The sequence below is a fragment of the Hyla sarda genome, chromosome 5, assembly GCF_029499605.1.
Source record: "Hyla sarda isolate aHylSar1 chromosome 5, aHylSar1.hap1, whole genome shotgun sequence".
Taxonomy (NCBI): Eukaryota; Metazoa; Chordata; class Amphibia; order Anura; family Hylidae; genus Hyla; species Hyla sarda.
The window spans coordinates 238716267-238730783 of record NC_079193.1 but is presented as its reverse complement, the minus strand read 5'-3'; the positions used below and the strand labels follow the sequence as shown (position 1 = coordinate 238730783).

General features: G+C 47.3%; 1 long non-coding RNA gene across 3 annotated transcripts in view; it reads right to left on the bottom strand.

Moving 5' to 3' along the window:
• Positions 1–14517, bottom strand: part of LOC130273900 (uncharacterized) — a 126850-nt gene that overhangs the window by 92381 nt on the left and 19952 nt on the right. The window lies entirely within an intron of this gene.

Sequence of the window (14517 nt, the reverse complement as noted above, 5' to 3'; positions counted from 1 at the left end):
AACTGCACTAATCTCTGCTATGACAGAAAGGAGCACGGGAAGCGAGGATTCAGGGGAAGAGATATAGAGGAGATCCTCTGACAACAGTGCTCTTTGCTGACACCTCTGCTTGCAAATCCCCATAAGCAAACCTCTAATGCTTCGGACAGTTCCTGAGACAAGCAGAGGTGTCAGCAGAGAGCACTGTTGTCAGAAAGAAAAGAACAACTCAACTTCAGCAGCTGATAACTACTGGAAGGATTAAGATTTTTTAATAGAAGTAATTTACAAATCTGTTTAAAGGGGTACTCCGGCCCTAATACATCTTATCCCCTATCCAAAGGATAAGGGATAAGATGTATGATCGCGGGGGTCCCGCTGCTGTGGACCCCCACAATCTGTCATTGCGCACCCACCTGTGAGCTCTCTGCAGCTCTGGAGGCTACAAGTGTATGCCGTCACGCCCCATCCCATAGACTTGCATTGAGGGGGCGGGGCGTGATGTCACACGTGGTGGAGTTGTGGTGTCATGATGCTCCGGCCCACTGGTCATCACGCTACACACTCTGAGCTTCCCGCGCTGCGGAGAGCTCACAAAGGTGGGTGCGCAATGACAGATTGTGGGGGTCCCCAGCAGTGGGACCCCGTGATCATACATCTTATCCCCTATCCTTTGGATAGAGGATAAGATGTATTAGGGTCGGAGTACCCCTTTAACTTTCTGGAGCCAGTTGATATTAAAAAAAAAAAAAAAAAAAAGTTTCTTCCTGGAATACCACTTTAAGCAATCACAGAGCCAAGGAAGACGCCGAGGACAAGGTAAGGCCTCAGGCTTTCCTACCAACCGTGGGGGGAGGGGCTATGGGACCACTAGGCACCAGGAAATAGCGGCATTTAATCTTTAAATGCTGTTATCTGTATAGATCACAGTATTTAGACAGTTAAACGATGGACATCGGAGCCATCTCCGATGTCCATCATTACCGGTAGATGTCAGCTGCTGATAGCTGCGGACATCTCCCGGTTATGACGTGGACCTGACCCGTGGGCCCCCATCATGTCCGCTCACCCGACTCATGACTTACATGTATGTCATGGGTCGGGAAGGGTTTAATGCCTGGCATCACCGTAATCAATTATGTCCAGCATTAGACATGTGTCCAGCTATGATACGGGGTCAGCCGCATCATAGAAGGGGAGCAGGCGCAGGGCGTACATGTGTTAAAGAGAACATGTCATCAAATTTTACCATATATAACGCATGGCAACACATTACATAAAGTAAGATCTTCTTCCTCACCATCCACGGGAGACGTTCCTGCCCGCAGGTTTGGTTAGGATATGAAGTTAGCAAATCTCCCCCACCAGCCCTGTAAGTAGACCCCTAGGTGGAGAGCTAGACTTACTTAAAAGTATACTTACTTAAAGGGGTACTCCGGTGAAAACCTTTTATATTTTAAATCAACTGGTGCCAGAAAGTTAAACATATTTGTAAATTACTTCTATTAAAAAAAATCTTAATCCTTCCAGTACTTGTTAGCTGCTGAATGCTACAGAGGAAATTCCTTTCTTTTCATTTTAGCAACCGTGCATAGCAGATGTATGCTAAGGGCAGCATGGTGGCTTAGTGGTTAGTACTGCTGCCTTGCAGTGCTGGGAACTTGGGTTCAAATCCCACTGAGGACAACAATAAATAAATAAAGACTTATTATTATAATAACGTCAGCAGAGAGCACTGTGCTCGTGATGTCATCAGAGAGCATTCCAAAAAGAAAAGAATTTCCTCTGTAGTATTCAGCAGCTAATAAGTACAGGAAGGATTAAGAATTTTTAACAGAAGTAATATAAAAATCTGTTTAACTTTCCGGAGCCAGATGATTTAAAGGGTACCTCTCATCAAATAAACTTTTGATATATTTTAGATTAATGAATGTTGAATAACTTTCCAATAGCATGTTAATGAAAAATATGCTTCTTTCTATTGTATTTTTCCCGATCAGTCCTGTCAGCAAGCATTTCTGACTCATGCTGGAGTCCTAAATACTCAGAGCTGCCAGCCTGCTTTGTTCACAGCCAAACAGGCTGTGAACAAAGCAGGCTGGCAGCTCTGAGTGTTCTCCTTTGTGAACAAAGCAGACTGGCAGCTCGTAGTGTTTAGGACTCCAGCATGAGTCTGAAATGCTTGCTGCCAGGACTGGTAGGGAGACCCCTAGTGGTCATTTCTTCAAAGTGGAAAATTAAATAGAAAGAAGCATATTTTTTAATAACATGCAATTGTAAAGTTATTCTGCATACATTAATTTATAATATATCGAAAGTTTTTTTGATGAGAGGTACCCTTTAAAAGAAAAATGGTTTTCACCGGAGTACCCCTTTAAAAAGAGAAACAAAGGCGCTCTATAGTGTAAAAACACCAAGATAGTGGTCCGGATGGAGGTGGAGACTGCTTACCACAGGTGGTTATGTAGCCTCATACACAACAATGGAATGAGCATATCAGGACAAGCATGTATGGTTCCGTCTGCAGCCTTCTTGCTGTTTAATGATCAAGGAGCCAATTTAAACTTCAAAAGAGGAATTACAGGATCAATTCGGCGCTTCAGGAGCCTGAAGAAGCTGCGCAACACAGTGAAATGCGTTTCTGTGAATAAACTACTTTTATTGTCTTTTGATGTGGTGGGTTCCTTCAGTGCTGAATTGATCCTGTAATTCCTCTTTTAAAGTTTAAGTTGTCTCCTCGATCCCTCAGCATGCTTGACAGCCTGGGCACTCTCCGCATCATCGCTCTGCTCCGTCAGCTAAGGGAACAAAACGGTGAAGAGGGTTGTCAATCACGCTGAGGGAGCATGATTACAGCAAGAAGAGTGGTACTAGTTTAGTATAACTCCTTGCTCAAGGACTACTTACAGGACTACTTACAGGAGATTTATCAAGGGCTATAGAGGGTTTTTTGCTTACAAAAGTCGCACAAAAAAGTTGCATGTGCACCTTAGCAAATTATTGTGTGACTTTTGCGGGTAAGCAAAAAATTCCAATCAGCCTTACCTAAGCAATTTTCCGTTTTTACTTTGCAGTGTCACAAACAGAAAAAAGTCGCAAACCCCCTTCAAAAAGTCGCAAGTGCAAATTACAAAATTTGCTTTTGACAGCATTTTTAAAAAGTACCACAAAAAGTCACAACTGCAACTATTGTGCAACTTTTTGCTCAACTCCGCTCCCTGGCCACCTGCCCGCATTGACCTCCTGCCCACTAGCTGATACAACTACAACTCCCAGCATGTGTTCACTGTAAGGGCATGCTGTGAGTTGTAGTCCTCCAACAGCTAGCTAGCAAGTGGGTGGTATATGCGGGCAGCTGGCCAGGGAGCAGAGCCGGCTCACGCACAGAAATATGAAAGTACAGCACTGTAATTTCATATTTCCGCCCAGAGCCCTGATCACGGCTCCAGCGGGAAATATGAAATTACATTGCCGTACTTCTTGTACGTCATATTTCTGTGAGCCGGCCGGCTCTGCTCCCCAGACACCTGCACGCATCTCCCACTAGCTGGTTCAACTACCAGCATATCCTCACTGTAAGAGCATGCTGGGAGTTATAGTCTTTACACAGCTAAGCGGCGCCACCAGCTAGCTGTTGCAAGACTACAGCTCCCAGCATGCCCTTACAGTGAGGACATGCTGGGAGTTGTAGTTGCTGCGTGCGGGTGGCCGGGGAGACATTTTAACATCAGGATGCCTCCAGCTGTTGCAAATCTACAACTCCCATCACAGGAGTTGTAGTTTAGGAACAGCGATACTCCAGCTGGTGCTTAACTGGAGGCTCGCTGTTGTTAAATTACAACTCCCATTATTCCCAGACAACCAAAGGTTTCTTCTGGAAATTATAGGGGGGGGGGGGGGTCGTCGGGGGGGGGGGGGTTGTGGTTTAGCAACAACTGGAAGCTCAGTTTGAAAACTCTGCTTTATGAGTGTTCTCCCCAGGGGAGAGCACCATAAATGTTCTAACCAATTTTTTTAAGTTTCTTACTTTTTATTTCAGATCCGTGTATGCAGAGGACTACTTCGGATTCAGTGGACTACAACGATGACCCACTTTTTTTTGTTTACTGTGAATAAAATGGTTTACAAGGACTTGTGGGGGAGTGTTCTTAATAAAATATTTTAAAATGTGTTTTTTTATTTTATTTACTTTACAGGCTTAGTAGTGGAAGCTGTCTTATAGATGGAGTCCATTACTATGCCGGGGCTTAGCATTATTCCCAAAAACAGCTAGCGCTAAACCCCCGCCACAGAGGTGCCGGGAAGAGACGGTACCAACAGGCCCGGAGCGTCAAAAATGGCGCCCCTGAGCCTAGGCGGTAACAGGCTGGTGTTATTTAGGCTGGGGAGGGCCTGTAACAATGGTCCTCGCCCACCCAGGTAATGTCAGGCTGTTGCTGCTTGGTTGGTATCTGGCTGAGAATGAAAATATAGGGAACCCCATGTTTTCTGCATAGGGTTTCCCCTATTTTTTATTCTCAGCCAGATACCAACAAAGCAGCAACAGCCTGACGTTACCAGGGTGGGCAAGAACCATTGTTACTGGCCCTCCTTAGCCTATATAACACCAGCCTGTTACCGCCTAGGCCCAGGAGCGCCATTTTTGACGCTCCGGGCTTGTTGGTACCGGCTCTTCCTGGCACCCCTGTGGCAGTGGATACCGGGTAATAATTAGGGGTTAGCGCTAGCTGTTTTTGTGGCTAACGCTAAGGCCTGGCTTGGTAATGGACATCTCCCACTACTAAGCCTGGAAAGTAAATAAAAACAACAAGTTTAAAAAAAATGTTATTCCAACACTGCCTCACAAGCCCTCACAAATTTAATTAACATTAAACATATAAAGAAAAAAAAACATGGAAAATAGGTTAGTACATTTATTGTCACACACCCGCGCCGCACAACTACAACTTCCAGCATGTCCTCACTGTAAGGACATGCTGGGAGTTTTAGTCATGAGAAGGCGGGCTGGATGGAGATGTGCAGGCGGGTGACAAGCAAGCCAGGGAAGCGTGTCCCCCACTCACACATCTCCTGACGCCTTTGCGGCACGACTACAACTCCCAGCATGCCCTAGCAGTAAGGATATGCTGGAAGTTGTAGTCATGTGACATGGGCAGGCAGGAGATGTTCTTGTCATCTGCCCCACGACTACAACTCCCAGCATGCCCTAACAGTAAGGGCATGCTTGGAGTCATAGTTGTGCAGTGGGGCAGGTGATAAGCTTGTCACCACCCCCCACGCCACACAACTACAACTCCCAGCATGCCCTTACAGTACGGATATGCTGGAAGTTGTAGTCATATGGCACGGGCAGGTGGGAGACATGCTTGTCACCCGCCCCACGACTACAACTCCCAGCATGCCCTAAGAGTAAGGGCATGCTGGGAGTCGTAGTCGTGCAGCGGGGGGCAGGTGGTAAGCTTGTCACCAGCCCTTGCCACATAACTACAACTCTCAGTATGTCCTAACTGTAAGGGCACACAGGGAGTTGAAGTCGTGCGGCGAAGCAGGTGGGCGGACAATGTGCAGGCGGGTGCAAAGCTTTTCACACCACTAAAACGCCCAGCATGTTCTTACTATAAGGGCATGATGGGTGTTGTAGTCATGTGGCGGGGGCAGGAGATGTGCGGGCACCGCACCACTACAACTCCCAGCAAGTCCTTACTGTAAGGGCATGCTGGGAGTTATAGTCGTGCAGTGCAGGCGGGTGACAAGGAAGCCAGGGATGCAGGCGGCATTGTGTTCCGCTCCCTGGCTTCCCAATGGGGAAAATAAAGTTACGGCACTGTAACTTCATATTTCCCGCTGGCAGCTGTTATTGGCCAGGCGGTCTGAACCAATCACAGGTCTGCCTCGGAAATATGAAATGAAGGTGCTGTAATTTCATATTTCTGTCGGCCGACTCCACTGTTACAACGAAAAAATATTAACCTATTTTCACCAGGGAGGGTGTTTATCAGGTGGATGCTCTGCAATTCTCCCCAATTAGCATAAGTCCATATGAAAGCATACACACCAACTCTTGTGTTTCTTGCAATTTTTAGTTTTTTTCTTTCAAGTATAACAGACATAGGCCCTCATTTACTATTGCAAACCAGACATGTTTTGTCAGGTTGTGCGCCAGATTCTGTCGCATTGCACCAGAAATTCTGTCTGCTTCAGAATTGAAAACACCCAGACTAACTCTCCATTTTGCGAAGAAAACCAGAAAAAGGGGCGTGGTCACCGGGAAAGAGGCATGGTCTCCAAAAAGGAGCGTGTTCCCGACATTTTCACAAAAACCAAACATATTTACTAAGGTTTCCACATAAAATGTGGTGGATTTTAGCTGAGGAAAACCAGACAGATAAGAACATGTGTAAAAAAAAAAAAAGCAAAATGTAGGGAAAGTGGAAAATATAGAGAAACCTTAGTAAATACGGTGGAAAAATTAATTGTAGGGAATTAAAACACACAAAGAAACCTACACTCCACTCTTAGTAGATAAGGGCCATAGTCTATAGAAGCTTTCTCCTTTGGTGAAGGAAGGATCCTCGACCTGCGGCATGCTCCGATGTAAGTGAATAAGACCAAGATGGAGGAAAAGGACTGTCAGTGCTGATTGCATTGCACTTTAGGTGACTTCATTTTGCATATTTATACTATGGACTATGTCAGTTATACTTGAAAGAAAAAACTAAAAATTGCATACAGAACCACAAGAGTTGGTGTGTATACTTTCATATGGATTTACTGTACTTCTGCAATATCTAGCAAGCAGGTGATACATGCGGGTAGGTGGCCAGGGAGCAGATCTGCGCAAAAAAAGTTGCAGTTGTGACTTTTGAGCAACTTAATAAAATGGTTAACAAGGGCTTGTGGGGGAGTTTTTTTTTTTTTTTGGAATATTATTATTTTTTGTTTTTAAGACGACGTGTTTTTTTTATTTTTTTATTTTTTTTACTTGACAGGCTTATAGATGGAGTCTATTACAGCCTGACATTACCAGGGTGGGCTAGGACCATTGTTACTGGCCCTCCCCAGCCTAAATAACACCAGTCTGTTACCGCCTAGGCCCAGGAGTGCCATTTTTGATGCTACGGGCCTGTTGGTACCGGCTCTTATCAGCACCCCTGTGGCGGTGGGTACGGGGGAAATAATTGGGGGTTAGCGCTAGCTGTTTTTGTGGGTAATGCCATAAGATGGCTTCCACTACTAAGCCAGTCAAGTAAATAAAAATAAAAAACACATCACGTTAAAATTTTTTTTTTACCATTTTATTAGCATTAAACCAAAGAAAAAACAACAACAACAACAAAAAAAAAAAAACGCTGGTCTTCGACGTAGTCCACCAAATCCAAAGGAGTCCACAGGATGCACGGATCTAAGAAAAAATAAATAAAAAGAGATAAATAGGTTAATACATTTATTGTCACCCGCCCGCACATCTCTCGTGCTGCATGACTACAACTCCCAGCATGCCCTTACAGTAAGGGCATGCTGGGAGTCGTAGTTGTGTGGCAGGGGGCAGGTGACAAGCTTGTCACCCGACCCACAACTATAACTCCCAGTATGCCCTTACAATAAGGGCATGCTGGGAGTTGTAGATGTGCAGCAGAGGGCAGGTGACAAGCTTGTCACCCGCCCCAGCTGCACAACTACAACTCCCAGCATGCCCTTACTGTAAGGGCTTGCTTGGAGTTGTAGTTGTGCAAGCCAGACTCTGCGGCGCGGTAGCAAAGAGAGCCCGGGCTGACATAACACCGCAGCCGCCTGGACTCCCGCAGCCAGCCGTAGTCCAGGCAGCGCTGAGGGATGACAGGGATGGTTCCTGCACATCTCCCAGCCCGTCTGCAGGAGTCTCGGGCGGCCCCAGAGTGATGCCAGCTCGGGTTCCTTTTAACATAATGGAACCGCAGAGTTTTTCTAGGTTCTACTGCAAGATAAAACTTCCCACCGGGTTCCTTGATTGGCTGCTTGGTATCCAATCACGAGAACAAGCGGGAAATTTAAAATTACAATAGGGACTAGAAAAACTCTGCGACACCAAGGTATGTTAAAAGGAGCCTGGAGGGATGTGGCCTGGCTGCCGAGGACACTGGCCTCATAGTGTGAGAGCTCCGTACACGAGGCCTTATTAAGCGACCTTACACAGCTTGCACCGCCATCAAATTAGCTCTGCCGATAGCTACTTCTCTCCCGAACATGGCTTGCCGCAGAAAAAGGGTCACGAAGCAAGGGACGCTGCAGAAATTAAGCTTCACAAGGTGAGGCCACGGGACTAAAGATGGCGCCAAGCCAGGCGCCCCAGCTTCTTCTTTCTGTTCACAAGGCAAAGCACACTCACCTGCTCCTCAGCGTCCTAGGCGATCCAGTTCTGACCCAACGCTGTTTGCGAACACCTCATGCCTTCCGACACCTCCAGCTCTGGGTATTTGCAACTCACCTTCAGCCCGCAGCACGGATGATCTACAAGCGCTGCATGTTGGTTCCTCGGCGATGTCTCCGGCCCTCGCTGCATCTACGCCATCTGCATCTCCATCTAACAGTCCGCCCAAGCAGAGGCACCGACTCTCCTCAGCTGATGCGGACACCGGTGTCTCTGACTGGCGAAACATAACTGCATCCCTACCTCCAGTGAGTACAACCCTAGATGACATTGCAGTCTCTGGTCAAATGATGACGGATGTCACTATGAAGTCTATGCTGGTAGCTCTGAGGCTAACATTTCTAGGGACTTTAATGCTATGATAGCCCCGGTCAAGGTGACAGTGGATGAATTAGGTGGAAGGGTGGACAACATTGAGAATAAATTTGAGGAATTCTTGGAGTTGCATAATACTCTCATAGACTCACATACTGCACTGGAGGAGGAGATGGATGCCATGAGAGCCAAAATAGCTGACTTAGAAGATAGGAGTAACAACATTAAGCTACGTGGCATTCCTGAGTCAGTCCAGCCTTGGGATACCCCACTATATGTACGTTCCCTGCTACAAGTTGAACTGCCCTCCTACACAGCACATGAACTGGAGGTTGACAGAGCCCACAGAGTTCCTCGCCCCCGGCATTTGGACGACTCAGACCCCAAAGACGTCCTGGCGAGGATCCACTTTTCCATGAGTTCTGGAGTACTCTAGGAAAAATGGGGGTTTGCATGCTCACTATCATATGGTTCCCATCTATGCAGACTTATCTGCCACCACCCTGCAAGCCCGTAGAACCCTCCAACCGATAACGCAAGCCCTGCGCACGGCAAACATACCGTACAGATGGGGCTTCCCGATGCGGTTACTGATCCGCAAGGATAACAACATCCATTTGATCCGCTAAGTGAAGGAAGGACTTGCTCTTCTCTCAGATTTAAGGATACCTCCTGCCCCGCTGAGAGGCTCCACCACTGGAGCGCCTGTTCCGAGAACCCCAAGGGACTGGTCAACAGCTTGAAGCCAGCTTGAACTCAAGGCGGTACTGGACTAGTTTTGTTGCAGTCCTTCGGGACTTTGCCTCAGTCCTCAGGTTACGGTGTGGACTATTACCCCACTCCTTTTTGCAAGCTCCAACCATGGGAGCTTCAGGTTTCCTGTTGAATCATTTGTTTGTGTTTATTTTTGTTTACTCCCTGTGCTATATCTTTTTTGTTTTCCTCTTTGTCGCTCTATCTTTCTGACCTATTCATTAAAGGGGTACTCCGGTGAAAACTTTTTTCCTTTTAAATCAACTGGTGGCAAAAAGTTAAACATATTTGTAAATTACTTCTATTAAAAAATCTTAATCCTTCCAGTACTTATTAGCTGCTGAATGCTACAGAGGAAATTCCTTTCTTTTTGGAACACTGATGACATCACGAACACAGTACTCTCTGCTGACATTTCTGTCTATTTTAGCAACCATGCATAGCAGATGTATGCTAAGGGCAGCATGGTGGCTCAGTGGTTAGCACTGCTCCCACTAAGGACAACAATAAATAAAGTGTTAGCAGAGAGAACGTCAGCAGAGATAACGTAAGCAGAGAGAACTGTGGTCGTGATGTCATCAGAGAGCATTCCAAAAAGAATAGAATTTCCTCTGTAGTATTCAGCAGCTAATAAGTACAGGAAGGATTAAGCTTTTTTTAATAGAAGTAATTTACAAATATGTTTAACTTTCTGCCACCAGTTGATTTAAAAGAAAAAAGGTTTTCACCGGAGTACCCCTTTAATGGTGTCACTCCTTCTATTCCACGTGCTGGCTGGGGGGTGATTCTGTTCCTAATGACTACTCTCAAGTGTCATGGTGGTTAAACTTGCAAGCATAAATGCCAATGGTCTAAACTCCCCTCAAGAAATCTCACATGTAGAAAGAAGCTTGCTCCCTCAGGTGTTAAGTCTTGTGTGTGCAAGAAACCCATCTATTGGCTAAAGATGCATACCGTGTGAAACATCCCGCTCACTCGCATGTATACCATTCACATTACATGTCAAAAACTAGAGGTACTCTTATAGCTATAAGTAACTAGGTGTCCTTTTCTATTTCTGATCCCAATGGTTGCTTTTTGATATTATGCTGTTCCATCAATGTGATCCCTCTGACAGTCTCTGTATATGCCCCGAAACGTAGTCAATTTAGTTTCTTCAATACGGTTATAAAGAGGGCACGTAGTTGTAAATGGGGTTTTCAAATAATGGGGGGAGACTTTAACCTGGTGATGATCCCACTCTTGACTCATCTGCCCCATCCTGCTCACAATCCATGTCTTTAGCAGACTGGGCGTGGAAACAAAAATTATATGATTCCTGGCATATAGGGCATGGCACGAAAAGAGATTATACATTTTTCTCCCCAATTCCTAACTCGTACTCCCGGTTGGACATGCTATTGGTCAATAGTTCAATGCTAGCAACTGTAGTTGGAACATCAAATGAAACCATTATGTGGTCCGACCATTCTTCTGCTACTCTCACATTGCATGACAAAGTGTCCTCACCATCTGCTTACTTATGGCATCTTAGCCCTTTTCTCATGTCTCACCGGGAGTACTTCCAGAAGCTTATGACAGAGGTTGCTGAATATTTCTCCCTTAATGCGGGTTCTGTCCAGAGTGCTCTCTCTCTCTGGAATTGTCATAAAGCTGTCACTTGAGGCCTATGCATTAAGTATAGCTCCATCCTTAAGAAATTTAGAGACCAACAACTGACAACTCCTCTCCCAATTGCAGGATGCTGAGAGGTCCAACAGGGAAGCCCCATCTTCCCAGACTGCTGCTGACCTGCGTGCTCTCCGGTCGGACTTGCGCCAACATATGTTAGTCTCATATGAAAAAGCTTATAGGAAGACCCAAGCTCGCTATTACGCTCAGAACAATAAGGCAGGTAAACTGCTTGCACATAAACTGAAGGCTAGACATTTGAAAACACGCATGCCTGCTCTTATACACCCAACATCGGGAGCTAAATTAGTCACCCCGATTGACATTGCCAACGGCTTTAATGCCTTCTATGCTTCTCTTTACAACCTAGAAAGCACTATAGATTCCCCTCCAACTCATCTAGATTTAGTGCAAAATTATTTAGAGAAACTGAAGTTACCCTCACTCACGGAGCAACAGCGTTTAGATCTTAATGTCTCTATCACATTACATGAGGTCCAACAGGTCATTTCCTCTCTGCCAGCTAAAAAAGTGCCTGGATCTGATGGGTTTATGAGCTTCTATTATAAGTCCTTCTCCCTGTTATCCCCGCATTTAATGGCCTTCTGTAATGAAGCCATGACTACAGGCTTCCTCCCGAGGGAGAACCTCCAAGCACTGATCACAATACCTAAACCGGGGAAGCCCACAGACTTACCGCAAAATGTTCCCCATATTTCCTTGTTGAATCAAGATTTAAAAATATACTACAAAATCTTAGCACTTAGTTACCCCCTGTCCTCCCTGACCTAATTAGTTCTGACCAATCAGGCTTTGTGGTGAAGCATCAGACAGCGCCGCCGCCTTCTGAATGTTTTCCATCACATAGAATGCACCCGTACCCCAGCACTTAATACTTGCTTTGGACGCTGAGAAGGCCTTCGACCGGCTCCGCTGGTCGTATGCCTTCTCAGTAGGGATCGACCGATATCGTTTTTTTTAGGGCCGATACCGATAATCGGTGGAGGTTAGGGCCGATAGCCGATAACTTATACCGATATTCCGGTATAAGTTATCGGCTATTTATCCCCCCTCGACACCGCTGCAGATCATTGATTTAAAGCGGGCGCTTTAAATCAATGCACTGCAGTGGCTTTTGTGGTGCCATAGGCCGCCGCCGCCACCACCCGCTTCTCTCCCCCTACCTTTCAGGGTGGTCCGGGCCATCCTTCCTTCCTGTAGTGTCTGGCGGCATTCCGGGTGGAGGGTGAACCGGTCCGGGCTGTCCTTTTCCGGGGGTCATCTTCTCCACTCTGGGCAGGCTCCGGCCTAGTACGCTGCATAGACGCCGCTGCGCAGTGACGCCCGTGCGCAACGACGCACCTGACGTCACGGCGTCTATGCAGCGTACTAGGCCGGAGCCTGCCCGGAGTGGAAATGATGACCCTGGAGAAGGACAGCCCGGACCGGTTCACCCTCCACCCGGAATGCCGCTGGACACTACAGGAAGGATGGATGGCCCGGACCACCCCCATTACGGGTAAGTTTAATTTTTTTTATTGACTCGGAGGGTGGGGGAGGGGCCAGACCGGTATAGCGGTATGGGCAAAAATCCATACCGGTATACCGCCCGGTACTACGGTGGGGGGTGCGACACGGTGCGGTGGGTCGGGGGGGGGGGCATTCGCGGTGCAGGCGGTGCGGGGGGCAGGGCATTATCGGCTTATCGGCAAGGTAATTGCCGATAAGCCGATAATGCCCAAAATCGTAATTATCGGCCGATAATATCGGCCATACCGATAATCGGTCGATCCCTACTTCTCGGTCCTCCGCACTATGGGATTCTCTGGTCCTATTCTATCTGCCATAACAGCCCTTTATACCTGTCTGACAACTAGGTTTCTCGTGAATGGGGCTTATCGATGGAGTTCCCTATCTCCAATGGATCCTGGCAAGGGTGCCCCCTATCCCCCCTGACATATCTTATCCATTACACCGCTTGCCCAAGCAATTAAGTTAGATGATGGGGCTAGTGGGGTGGGAGACCCTAGTCATGTCATCTCATTGTATGCGGATGATGTGATATTGAGGTTAACCAACCCCATAACTTCCCTGGCGACGGTGTCAGACAATATCACACAGTTCGGTCAGTTGTCCTATTACTCTCTGAACATGTCAAAGACACAGGCCCTGCCTCGAAATCTACCCCAGTCTATGGTGGACACACTTAACCCCTTAAGGACATGCGCCATAATTGCACGGCGCTGCTTAGCGCATCTTAGCACACAGCACCGTACATTTACAGCGCAGTGTTCCGGGATCGCCACTTCAACGGACGTGGTGATTGGGCTGGGACGGCTGCTGTTATCTAACAGCAGCCAACCCGGCATATCGCCCAGGGGGGTCCCGAGACCCCCCCATGTGGGCGATCGCCGGAATTCGACGGTCAATTCAGACCGGCGATCTGCGGCAATTCCGGTCATACGGGTCTCCAATGACCCGGAAAATAAGGGGGATTGGGGGTGTCCAAGACAACCCCGGTCCCCCTGAAGGGATAGGAGTTAAGTTAAAGGGTTGCCACCCCTCCTATCCCTGCTATTAGTTGATCAGAAGCGATCGACCAATAGCAGATAGGGGGCAGGGGGGTTATGATTCAGTTCCCCCGTTCTACCCACCCACGGTAATCCGGGCAGAACGGGGGTACTGTCCTGTGACCGGCGGTGGAGGTCCTTATCGGAGATCGGCGGCAGCGATCTTCTCTCCCCCCTGGTGCGGCGATCCTATTGAAGCCGGTGAGTTGCCTAGCAACATCTGGAGGGCTACAGTTTGGAGACCACTATACAGTGGTATATGCTGTGTAGGCATGCTGGGATTTGTAGTTTTGCAACAGCTGGAGGGCTACAGTTTGGAGATCACTGTGCAGTGGTCTCTAAACTGTGGCCCTCTAGATCTTGCAAAACTACAACTCCCAGCATGCCCACACAGCAGTTGTCTGGGCATGCTGGGATTTGTAGTTCTGCATAACCTGGAGGGCCACAATTTCGAGATCACTGTGCGGTGGTTTCTACACCGTCGCCCTCTAAATCTTGCAAAACTACAACTCCCAGCATGTATGAACAGCAAACGGCTGTCTCGCCATCCTGGAAGTTGTAGTTGCATACCTCCAGCTGTTGTATAACTAGCTTAGGCAATCAGTACATGTTGGGAGTTGTAGATTTGCAACAGCTGGAGGCACACTGGTTGGAACATACTGAGTTTGGTAGCAGAACCTAACTGAAGGTTTTCCAACCAGTGTGCCACCAGCTATTGCAAAAGTACAACTCCCAGCATGCATGGTCTGTCAGTGCATGCTGGGAGTTGTAGTTTTGCAACAGCTGGAGGTTTGCCCCCCATGTGAATGTACAGGGTTCCCC